This window comes from Amblyomma maculatum, chromosome 6 (genome assembly GCF_055883805.1).
Source record: "Amblyomma maculatum isolate TAMU_Amacu chromosome 6, ASM5588380v1, whole genome shotgun sequence".
Taxonomy (NCBI): Eukaryota; Metazoa; Arthropoda; class Arachnida; order Ixodida; family Ixodidae; genus Amblyomma; species Amblyomma maculatum.
Genome location: NC_139349.1, coordinates 10,886,620 through 10,898,703, shown reverse-complemented (window position 1 = coordinate 10,898,703; position 12,084 = coordinate 10,886,620). Strand labels below are relative to the sequence as shown.

The 12,084-nt window shown below is 44.7% G+C and overlaps 1 protein-coding gene across 1 annotated transcript in view; it reads right to left on the bottom strand.

The window, feature by feature from the left end:
- The window catches only part of LOC146185057 (acetylcholinesterase-1-like), a 156,045-nt gene extending 149,987 nt beyond the window's left edge, over positions 1-6,058 (bottom strand). Inside the window, exon 1 of the mRNA XM_084606045.1 lies at positions 5,718-6,058. The gene's annotated coding sequence lies outside the window, so the exon portion shown is untranslated. The remainder of the gene's footprint in view (positions 1-5,717) is intronic.
- Positions 6,059-12,084: the final 6,026 nt, after the last annotated feature.

Genomic DNA, 12,084 nt, shown 5'->3' with positions numbered 1-12,084 from the left:
GGACTATCATGTCACCCTTGCTGTGCTCCCCCGGTCATATGACGGCTTCTCACGTGTCTCTTTGCTCCTTCCAATCACCATAGGCCATTGGTCTACGACAGCTGTTTCTCAAGCTATAAATTAGACCGCATCGGTGTACCGCTTCAGTTGGACGACGGCAGCAGCTCAGCAAACATGTCTAATCGCAGCATGTTCTTCGTGCAGGTATGTTACTTCAAAAACTCTCACTCCTTTCGATCTGAGGATTGTTGCTTGCTGCAGTTTTCCCGCCCACAGAGTCTGTGTTTGGTTGACCTCTCTTCAAATGCTATGTTTCGCCTCCGTCGCCTAATACAGAATCCTGGCCCTCCTAAAACATCAGCATCAGCTCACTAGCCTAAAAACAACCCGCTCACTACTAGGCGGGTAACGCGCTTTAGTCCTGATTTGTCTTCCACTCCGGAGATGGCGGATTTGCTTTCTCAGCTTGCGCAACTACTTGCTGGTCAAAAAACAGACAGTTAGTCACATTACAGATATTGAGAAATCTTTTACCGCTTGCCTCGATACGCTTGATCCTCGTGTCTCATCACTGAAATCATCTGCAAACCCTTCCGGTTCTGAGTCCTTGCGCGCTAACCTGCGTTCGGACATTACTTCGTTCGAAAAAATGATATCCAACTTCGTTGTCAAGAATGAAAACTTAGAGAATCGGTCGAGGCGGAGCAATCTTGTTGGGCACGGTCTACCAGAGAGTCCTGACGAAGATGGCAGTGCTTTATTGCCCAAATTTCCAAATTTTTTTATTGATACACTCCTTATAGAAAGTCCACGCGTTGAGCGTTGTCATCGCATTGGCAGACCCTGTAATAGATTTATGCGACCTGTCATACATAGGATCTTCGATTTCAATGAGAAGATGCTTGTCTTGAAGAATCTCTCGAAACTTAAAGGGAAAGATCATTAAATAACTGAGGATTTCTCTGCGAGTGTGCGAGCTCTTCGAAAGAAAATATGGAATGCATCTTCTTCGCTTCGTGACAGTGGTTCCAAAGTAAAGCGTCGGTATGACCACGCTTTTATCAACAGTGTCAGGTACACATGAGATGAAGCCTCGAGTACCCTGAAACGGGAACCCTGCAATGATGTGACCGCATCTCCTCAGCTTCCTTCGTTATGCCCTTGATGGCTATCTTACTCTCCAACCCGTATCGTTGCCCTATGTCTTAATGCTAGAAGCATCTGTAACAAACTCCCGGATATTCTTGCGCTTGTGTCTTCTCATGACCCCCACATAATCGGCATCACTGAAACCTGGCTGAACCCTGACATTTATTAATCTGAGTTTACCGCACCTGGTTAAGTTGCGATACGTGCTGACCGGCAAGAGGTCAGATGCGGTGGTGTAGCCTTACTTATTCGTTCATATCTTGAATTTTCTATACTACCTACTCTATACAACACTGAGTCAATTTGGTGCAAGCTTTCTTTAGCAAAACAGACTGTTATTATTGGCGTTAAATTTTTACCGTCCCCTAGAACCTTCCTTGATGTTTTGCACTCTGTTGGTCAGTTCAAACAAAGCCTTTCAGTACCAAGCATCATCTTCATGGGTGATTTTAATGTGCCAGGTATTGACTGGCCCTCGATGTCCTATTCTGGTCGTGACGCTTCTATAGAAAATGAGTTGATAAATCCATCGTGTTCTCTTGGATTCACTCAAATAGTAACGTCCCCACCTGACTAGATTCACTACTAGACTTAATTTTACTAAGCCCCAGCCTAACACAGACCGGCTTTCAGTGTGAGGTTGGTGGCATTTATGATCATAGTGAACTTCTCCTCACCATGTCCCGTTTCCCTGATAGACCACAGTACACACTCATGTCATTTCTTGATTTCTATCACGCTGACGACAAATCCGTAAACGACAAACTGGCCGAGTTTTTCGACTCATTTTGCGCATTTTGCCGTGATGGCGATGTTAATGAACTTGTTGATTATTTCGAAAACATTGTTAAACTGTGTATTTAACGGGTTGTTCCTGTTAAAATAAAGAAAACAAATCCTACTCTCCCTTGGATCAATCGTGACGTTTTGCACATGTCACGGCGTGTGTCTCGGCTGAGGCGCATGATATGCAACAATAACCCTGATGCTGTTGCTCGCTTTCAAGCTGCAAAAAATGAGCGTCGTTATAAAATGCACTCTGCTAAAGACTTCTGCTTCCGCGTTCAACTGAAAGGGCCGCTAAGAAATAACCCTCGTAAATTTTGGAGCTCAATTCTACCCTCAAACTCATCACCCACCTCATTTGTTATTGATGATAAAATTGTCACTGACCCCGCTGAAATATTCGATGCATTTAATACTTACGTTCAATCTGCTTTTGCATGTGATAACGACATGATTCCATTTTTCAGTCTTCCTAATTACGATCGTTCACTTCCTGATATCAAGGTTAGAACTCCCCAAGACATTTTAAATCTCATCTTACGCCTTGACACAAAAAGAAAATGCGCTGGGCCGGATAGTACTATTCCAAACACTTTCCTTGCATGTTATTCCCTTTGGTCATCTCGATATCTCTCAATAATTTTCCAAAAATCTTTTTCGACCGGCATCGTCTCCTCCTCATGGAAGCTCGCCACTGTACTTCCACTATATAAATCCGGGAACTAGCAAATTCTTTCTAACTATAGGCCCATGTCTTTAACAGCACATTCATGTAAGATTTCAGAACACATCATTTATAAACATATCATGGAGTTTCTCGAAACAAGTAATCTTTTGTCTAGGGCTCAACACGAGTTTCGTAGGAGATTAAGTACAGTGACTCAATTAACTGAATTTGCGCTAGACATCCTTCTTAACATCGATGCCGACAACCAAAGCGACGCCATTAATCGATTTCTCAAAAGCCTTTGATACGGTCCTCCACTCTAGATTGTTATGCAAACTGAAAGTCATTCTCAATAATTCTCTACTGGTTAATTGGCAAAGTAGCTTGTGGGGCGAGTTGGTCCCCTCAGTTGTCAGTTCAGCGCAATGTGTGTTTGGCTTTCTGTCTCTCCGTGTTTGTGTTATAAGATAACGGTTAATTGGGTTGCCGATTTCCTCCCACATCGCATCCAGTCTGTTCGCTTCAATTGCGTTGATTATTCTTTAGCTGATGTAACCTCGGTAGTTCCCCAAGGCTCCGTGCTTGGCCCTTTGCTATTTTTACTGTATATTAATGATTTTCCTACTAATATAGCCTCGAAGATTCGTTTCTAAGCCGATGATTGTGTATTGTACCGCTGGTGATCACCTAATTTTTAATGCGCCTTTTGGAATGTTCTGTGCTTGGTGCAATACGTGGCAGATGAATATCAACTTCAGCAAAACAGTTGTCATGTCTTTCACCAATCGCCTATCACCTTCGTATTACTATTCATCACTGCATAGAGTACATGAATAAAAATACCTTGGTGTCATTTTTACTCACAATATGTCGGGGTCAAAGCACATCGATTACATCACTGCTTAAGGTATTAAGAAAACTGGTTACTTGAGGCGCAAAGCAAGAGCAGCTCCTAAAGAGGCCAAACTGCTGATGTACAAAACTTTAATGCGACCTATTCTTGAATATGCGTCAAATGTCTGCAACCCATATAAAAACCGTGAAATTGATCAAATCGAATGTGCACAATGGAAAGCTGTAAATTTTATTTGTTACGACTTCCATTTTTCACCTTCTTCTGCAATATCTTCTCTAGAACTAAGTCCACTCATCCCGCCGTAAAACTGAGTCCCTCAAGCTTCTTCATTCTATAGTGCATTCTTCCAATTTCCTTTCAGAGCATATCTTCTTTTCAGAACCAACTGCAAATAGGAGCTATCATAATAATTACATAAAACCTTTTTTTGCCCGCACCAACGTTTTCAAATGCAGTTTCTTCCCTCACACTGTGGAGAGTTGGAGCTCCTTACATGAAAACATCCGCTCATCTTCAATTTCTGAATTTACGTCGGCAATTGAGTCGTAGCATCAGAAGGTGTTATGTGTTGTGATAATATTTTGGTTGTTGTTATATGGCTTTGGTGCGTTCAATTGTATGAAATTTTGTATATCTACTCCAGCTATAGCCCTGAATTGGGCTGCAGTATTTTCAAATAAATATATAAATATCAACCAGATGCAGTGTATCCGCATCGACCATGAAGGCGCTGAGAAGACAGACGCTTTTGAGGTAGCGGCAACCAAGGAGAGACAAGTCGAGACTTTCCTGTCACTGCGCGCTGAGTCACATTGCTTACAGCGATAGTCACTGATAGGAAGGGCGAAGCCATAGGCTGCCACAAAGATGAGAAGCATGCACAGGAGGGCGTTCACCCAGCGTGAGTGTGGCAGTAAGATAATCTACAAGAATAAACCATCCAAGAATTCTAGTGGGAAAGAGTATAAATGCAGCAAACAGCCACTCTGGGAGGGTAAAATGAACGAGCCCGACACGGGTGAATCTTGCACTGAGCACCCAGAGAGCACGATGCGTGGGGATTAACAACGCCCTAATGCAAGTTCTCGTTGCCCACCGCGATAAAAGAAGAAACGGAAGTACTGCACAATGCAGCATGCACACGCAAAATAAAACCGCGGCTGGCACAAGATACACAACGAGAGGGATAATTCTTCAGGACAAGCTAGTCACCTGTGCTCGTGTCTTCCGTCCGAGAGAAGCAGGAGCGACGAGCACAGGTAGGCAAACAAGAGAAAGGGAAAGAGGCACTAGTGTGACCGCTATACAGTAGCAAAGACTCTTTTGACATTTGCTTCAAGCGATTTAGAAATCGACTCATGTGCTCAGCAACGTTGGCGAATGATTTAATCGGTACGTAACGCACAAGTTATCATTTATGATGCAAGCTTTCGGTCGTGCTGCTTTCTACCGGCCACCTCAATTTTGAAAAATTGAGTGTGTCTGCCACTATCGCTGTCGATGCTGCGTAGGGCAACAGCGCCACGCATAACAAATTTTTGTGCTCATGTCACAAGTAACTTGTGGTATTATTTTTCTGTTTCAACTGTAGAAGCGCGTTTTCAATGCTGGTTGCTACCTTCCAAACAGGAAGATATATTTTATTAGCACAGCGTCACCACCGTGTTCCCTTCTCCCTCTAAAGCGAGCTACCATCTGAGCAATGACCACGATGCGGTCCTCAATTTGCTAGTGACGCCGCTTTTGAAAAGCACTGCCTGATACATGCTAGAGATATATTGTTCGTTTGCTATCCACACGCTACGGACTTCCCAGAAAAAGCGCACGTATGTGTCGAACTGCTCACGCGTAGTGGTAAGCTAAAACAGCGGCACGAAAGGTTATCGTCGTTGTGCATGCGGTGATGTTCCCGGCAAAAGCCTTCGTCACGGGAAAGCGCTTTGTTACCCTTGATGATTTCCAAACCTTAGAAAAAGCACACAGGCCGAGCAAGGCCTCATAACACGATAGTAATTTCGAAATACTAATCCAGTCTCCCAACAGATCGACAGACGCATTTAGGCGAACTTGGTAACTTCCGTGTCGTAATATATAGCATACAAAACTAAAAGCTGTTTTGCAAACCCGCCTGGCAGGTCCACATCTATTACCGAGAACTTGAATGTGGATCCCCCATTTGCCCTTCGCTGCCAGAACATCAAGCTCTGAGCTTAGGTGCTTATCTCCAATGAGGTACGTAAAACTTCAGCGAAAGCTTACCTGATGCTGATATAGTCCTCACTTGGGCTTGTGGCTTTGCGACACAAGGTCGATTTCTTTGCACTGGCTAGGACACTGACGCATGGCTCTCGCAGCCAAAACCCAGCAGCGGCGATTTGAGACCCATTGGCCTCTGGTTTTCCCACGCCTCTTCCGTTATCCCGAAATCGCAGTGGTTTCCTCGGCATAGATAAACACAGCTCGGTGGGACATCACACCCACGGAAGCGGGCGAGAGTCGTGACAGCAAGCCGTGTATAGAAGCGATTTGCAACTGTAAGCACGTGTAGGTCAAGGGCAGGCTTTTCACTTGAGTAAGCGCTTTCCGACGCTGAGTGGCTAAATGCCGTGCCGCCGAACTTGTGCTAACACGGGCGCTTATCACGCTCGCGATGATGGAGTTGTGGCAGCGCGGTCGCGTACGTTTCACATGCAGGACTGATTCCTAAGCAAGGGTCGTTTCGCGCGGGCTATGTGAAAGAAGTAGAGGTTATGCAGATAATGCAACGCAACTGGGGTTGCTGGAGGGCTTCGCGTACTTTCGGGCACTCGGGCGCAGCTGGCCTGCTGTTTTGTATGATTGTAGGCTTTAGACCCTACAGGTAGACACTGAGAATGTTTTTGTAGCCGGGAAAATGGTGTAAAAGCGAAGCGCTCGTGACGTTACCAGTGGGTGATTCGTACAGCTGCCATGAGTGATGTATTCATAACATTGCCTTCGCACAGCAGAACCACCATCGTCCAAATACGAGGGAAGCAGCCTAGCGCAGCCAAGAAGTCTGATAATTAAACCACGAATGAAGAACATTTATGCCCATGGCCCGGTGTACATAGTATGTTCAGAAAAGCAAGGTTGCAACAACATTCACCGTCTATTGTGTCCGCTAGACAGCTACTGAAGCGGTTTTCTTTACACTTCATCGGTGTAACCGGATGTATAATTTGTGCAGGCTGCGAACGTTATGAAATTGCAGTTTTCATTTTTTTTAGTACGTGCTCATGCAGATGTGCGCATGCATGCCCGTCTTCTCGATGCGAGTGCGTAGTCTTCTACTCCTATTTGGGTCATCAAAGAAACAGTCTCAAGCAAGCGTTATCATGCATGCCGTATAATTGAGGTGCCGGCACCCAAGACAGAAGCTTGTGCGAGAAAGGCGTTCGCCCTACTTATGCAGGATCAGGGTTACAGGCGCATTTCCAGCCGGCAGGCGACTGAACATTGCGTGGAACACACTCCAAACTTTTCCCGCTTAAAATTTACAGGAAGCAATCATCCAGCCCTGAAATCGAAACGGCTACTGCAAAGTCGATCACAGGGACCGCTTGTGATAATACGTATCGCGTATTTAGTGAAAAAAAAAAATAAAAAAAAGAAACACGCGACATCCGAAAGCAGAATGGTGCATTTTATGATAAATGTGAATAAAAATTTCTAGTAACATTTGATGTTGAATGAAATATTTCAGGATGAGACTGCTGCTCACGTCTCTTTGAAGACCTCTCAATATTCGCATGTGCAGTACATTGCATCAAAACGCCCACCATTCGCGCCATCGGCGCCGATGTACACTTGAGCGCAACCAGCAACATTCTGTATTCTGCGGCTGCTCTCGACAACTTGATGCAGTTTCTTTAGCACCCGCGGAGCCTTTCTACGGTACGTTCACGTTGTAGCGGAGGGAGTCCGATTTTTGGTAAGGGGTGAGGTTTAGCGCGGCTACTGATGCGGCCTGCCCTTGAAACATGCCTCCGTAATGGCCAACCCGATTGGACACTGGACTGGATTCTCTGGTTGGTCGGAGAACTAAATTGCAGAAGCGGCGCAGACTTTACGTCACCCCAATTAATTTGTCGCGGGCGCTTCATACATAGATTGCATTTCGGGATATTCTTTTACATACCACAGTTACCTTTCCGAGCAGAAAAGAAAGCGATGGTAGTGCGCCTGGTGGAATAATTTATCCGCCTTGCTTGGTTTGATACTCACCTTTAGTGCCCATTTAAAGTCCATCTACACATCAGTGTTCTGGACGAGTGGACGGGCGCCTGTTGAGGTCGATTCCTTTTAGTAGGCGACGACGCATGGGGCATAAATTAGACCGCCTACTGTCCAGTCACCCCGGTGCGGTGCAGCGACGCAGGCCGGATGAGCGCGAGCGAAGAAAGTCATTTGCGTGCATACGTGGAAGAGCGAGCCGTTGAGTACGCCGAATGAAGGAACAGGAACCAATCTAGCCGGCGCGGAATAAAGGCATGTTCAATTGTCTTCGCCATTGCAGTCAGATCGCGGTCCAGCCTCACTGGTGGCGCAGCCGTGCCGTGCGCGTGCTGCCGGAATGCCTTTAATATGCCGTGCGCGGCCACTGCAGTAAGCTGCAGTAGACCACATTAATATTAGCTTTTCGGTAGTTACTATTTTTTTTAACGTAGTGAAAAAATACTTCACTGTCCTTAGTCCCTCACCTACGTTGTCTTGATGCCCTCTTGAACGCTGCTTCAAACTACGTTCATATCAAAATCAACAACAACCTAGCTTTAATCACTGCTGCTTCTGTCATTAAAAAACAAAAAATTCTGCATTCACATCCAGGTTCGGTGGCGGTGGCAAGTTATTCGACCTTGCAATTAACGAATCAAAGGAGAAGAGCACGAACTTGCTGCTCCACAGTTAGAAGTATATTTACATACTTTGCGATCGACATCATTTAGGAGCAACCATGAATCGAACGAAGTAATTTGTTTCAGGCACCGGGAAACGTTTAAAAATTTTCTGAAGCGGCGAATGAGCTTTAAGCGTTTTTGTTGGTATCGTCTTGCGTGATGTCCCCGCGATCTAAATTTACGAGACGGCTGACGTCCTTGGCGTGCAGTCGAGAAGCCACTGTGACGGAAATTGTTGAACCTTTACGAAAGCTGATATTGAAGCTATGCAGAACAAAGTGCACAACACGTTAACAAAAAAGCTGGCAGGACTTTGCGTTACAACAGCCCTACTGCTTGAAGGGAAACAATCTCTATACGCAACTGATCTAAATTGAAACGTCATCATGTTAGGAAGGTTCTCTCTATTAGGATTCTTTTTTTTTTTGAGTGAGAAGAAAAGAAAAACGTGACTGAAAAAAAGAAAGAAAAGAAGTTAGAGGGTTAGAAAAAAGCATGCACTAATGTGTTGTGCATAAACGTCAACCGTTGATCTCAGGAGAGTTGAAAGGAGCAAACTGAACATGTGAAGCATGTTGCAGTGTTATTGCGGAGACATTGTTGAGAGAGATGCTCCCGCCACTCACGAGGTCCTTTATTTTTTGTTTGAAGTGAGTTGCTGCCATACCTCGGCGCCACTACAAATTCCGGCGGAGCGAATATGCCGTCTATAATAGTGTTATGCAGCTATGGTCATCGTGTTAACTATTAGTTGCTTTTCAAGCCACTGTCAAACTTTTTTTGCCAGAGGGCAGGGCTCGAATTCGGTTTCCCCCGCGTAATTTTTCGCCATCAAGCCGCCTTTGCGATGCATAGTATCCAGCATACTTGAAATATGCACGCCAGTGTGCAATAACATCGAAACTGGGCGCTAGGTGCTTGCTAGTATGAATCCCGCTGTTATTTTCGAAAAAGTGCACTTTCCCCCTCCCCCTGCCCTTTATTAACGCCACAGAAGTAAAGGGCCGTTCTCTGTAAAATACAGCTTCGGCGTTGTTGGCGCTGTGAGCGAGAGGGAAAGGGAATTCATATGACAACTGTTAGTTGACAGGTGACATGACCAGGCATTAATGGTTCATCGGGTTGTGTAACATCACTGGACCGTGTGACTTAGACGAGTCGGCGGGCGCTGTCAATTCTGATTGAGTGAGAGCCCTTTAGTAGGCATGGATCCCGAGTTGAACGCACTGCCCATAGGCCCCGCAGGCACGATCATGCGGTTTTGTTAAACAGGGTATTTATATTCGTTTTGAGTGGTCTTTTACGTAATGTGGGAGCTTACGACTAAATGCTAATCAGTATGTGCGAGAGAATCAAGGCTTAGTTATAAACCGATTATTAGCATGTCAGTAACAAAATGCATGCGCGCGACCGTGGAGGATCAGCAAGCTGAGCTGATTACGGGAGCCGTTAAACGGTCCCGCGTTAATGGCTAAATATGTGTACCTACGATATGGCTTTTCCTCCTTTGTCTGTTAAAGCTGAAAATGTTGGGATCGAGTAATGCACTGGAAGATGAGCTTCCTTTTTTCGAACCCGGGGTCATTTAGGAAATCTGCTTGGCTACTCCGAATAGGTAGCCATGTTTCTGGCATTATTCGTCAGTTGTGCAATGAAATCCAAGACGGCCTGTGCCGCAAATGCTTATTTTCGGATATTTCAATCTGTATGCAAGGAACTGTAAGATACCTTATACATTGTTTAACTGTGTTCAGGAAGCAATGGGCGGCTTCCCGAATAGACCCCGCGTTAAAAAATAAGAGCCCTATCGTGCAGTTCGACAATGTGCTCGGAACTTGGGGACGCAAATTGCTTGCTGACAGCATTCAAAAGCGTGAAAATTATTTTGAGATCTCTGCTCCATTCGAAGAGATATGACAGCATACGGGCTGCCTCTTTCATTGGTGGCGACTGAATTATTCTTAAGATATGAGAAAGTTCTAAGCAAGCACGCACACAAGCTAGAGCTCAATATTGTGAAAACAAAATATATCGGCAGCAGTCCCGTTGCGACGGCATGCAATGCTCGTGAGATCAAAGAAAGTCAGATGCCGTGGGAATATAAATATTTGTACACGCATCATCAGCCTCTTTCATTAGCTTTGTAGCGACTTGGCGACCAAGCATTCACAAGATAGAAATAAAAGGAGGTGAATTACTAGCTGGTCAAAACCATAAATGGATGAAAGAACAGACAAGCCTGGAAATGAAGTTAATCAATCAATCAATCAATCAATCAATCAATCAATCAATCAATCAATCAATCAATCAATCAATCAATCAATCAACCAATCAATCAATCAATCAACCAATCAATCAATCAATCAATCAATCAATCAATCAATCAATCAATCAATCAATCAATCAATCAATCAATCAATCAATCAATCAACTCAATCAACTGAGTTAGAATCTACGGCAGTGTGATATAAATGCCCTTCCTTAATTCTTTTTACCTTAGCGGTACATCTTTAACACAGGGCGCATCGCTCACTAAACGTATGCCTAACACCTGTGCATGAGGTATTTCTACAATATTGTATCCGACACACACGACAGCAATATGAGCAGATTGTCTATCACGGAATACACGCTGTATTTTGAGCTAAGTTGATTCACGCAGAAACCTGTAAGCACATTCGATTATATTTTTTCCTTAGCCAAAATCTCACTCCTCGAAGGCCAAAAGAAAGAAGCCCTGAAGTCCATTTTGTTTTAAAGCCAACGCAGATATGCGATACATATCTGTTCTAGACGCACTCGCAAAATTCCCGTATCGAAGCTAGAGTTGCAACGAATGGGCATAAGATTTTGAAACAAAACAGAAGTGAGTGGCAGTTTCTGCACAAGGTCGTCTTTTTAAATGCGTTGATACGTTTTGGCAAAAACAAAACGCTCTCGAGCAATGTGAAGACCTGAACTGAACCGAACTGAAGCGAGGGTGGAGCACATAATTGATAATATAAACCGCATTAAATCGCCTGGACGAGATTGCCCCTGTATTGACTGTAGTCCTTATTGAAGCCTTCAAAGTAAAAGCACTGCCTCTGCCCTGTGGGTCGTCCCACACTGTGTTCATTCCGAAGAGCAATGAAAGTTGACTGGTAACAGCATACCAGCCCATAGCACTCACAAACGTGGAGTGTAAATATTTTATTAAGGTATTGGTTCGAAGGGCGCATAGACCGTTATTCATGACATAGTTCGTCTTCACCGGAAGTGTCGGATTGCAGTCCATTTTCTCCAACATCCCTAAGGAGTGCAGTGTCCTAGAATGCTCTGATGACAGTCATGGTCGGGTCGCTCATGAACTAATGTTTGCCATTTTAGATCACGTGAATGTCGGTTCTATTATCTGTAAGGGTGTGGCGTTGGTATACCAGAGCTGAGCTGCGCGACGAGATTGATCGTTAACAAATGTTTAGGGGCCCCCATTACCATACTGCGCGTTGGGTACGCCAGGGCTGCCCTCTGCGCCCTCTTTTTTGTGTTTATATTTTGTCCTTTTGTTTGAATACATTGAAACATAACAGTATTCGGGGATTCAAGGTGCAAGCAGCTGAGGTAAAGCTGTTAGTGAATGCAGACGATATCGCTGTTCTTACTGATGAAGAGGGAGGCGTAAGCCAGGTGGTGAACTGTGTTCGCGAATTGATCCACATCACCGG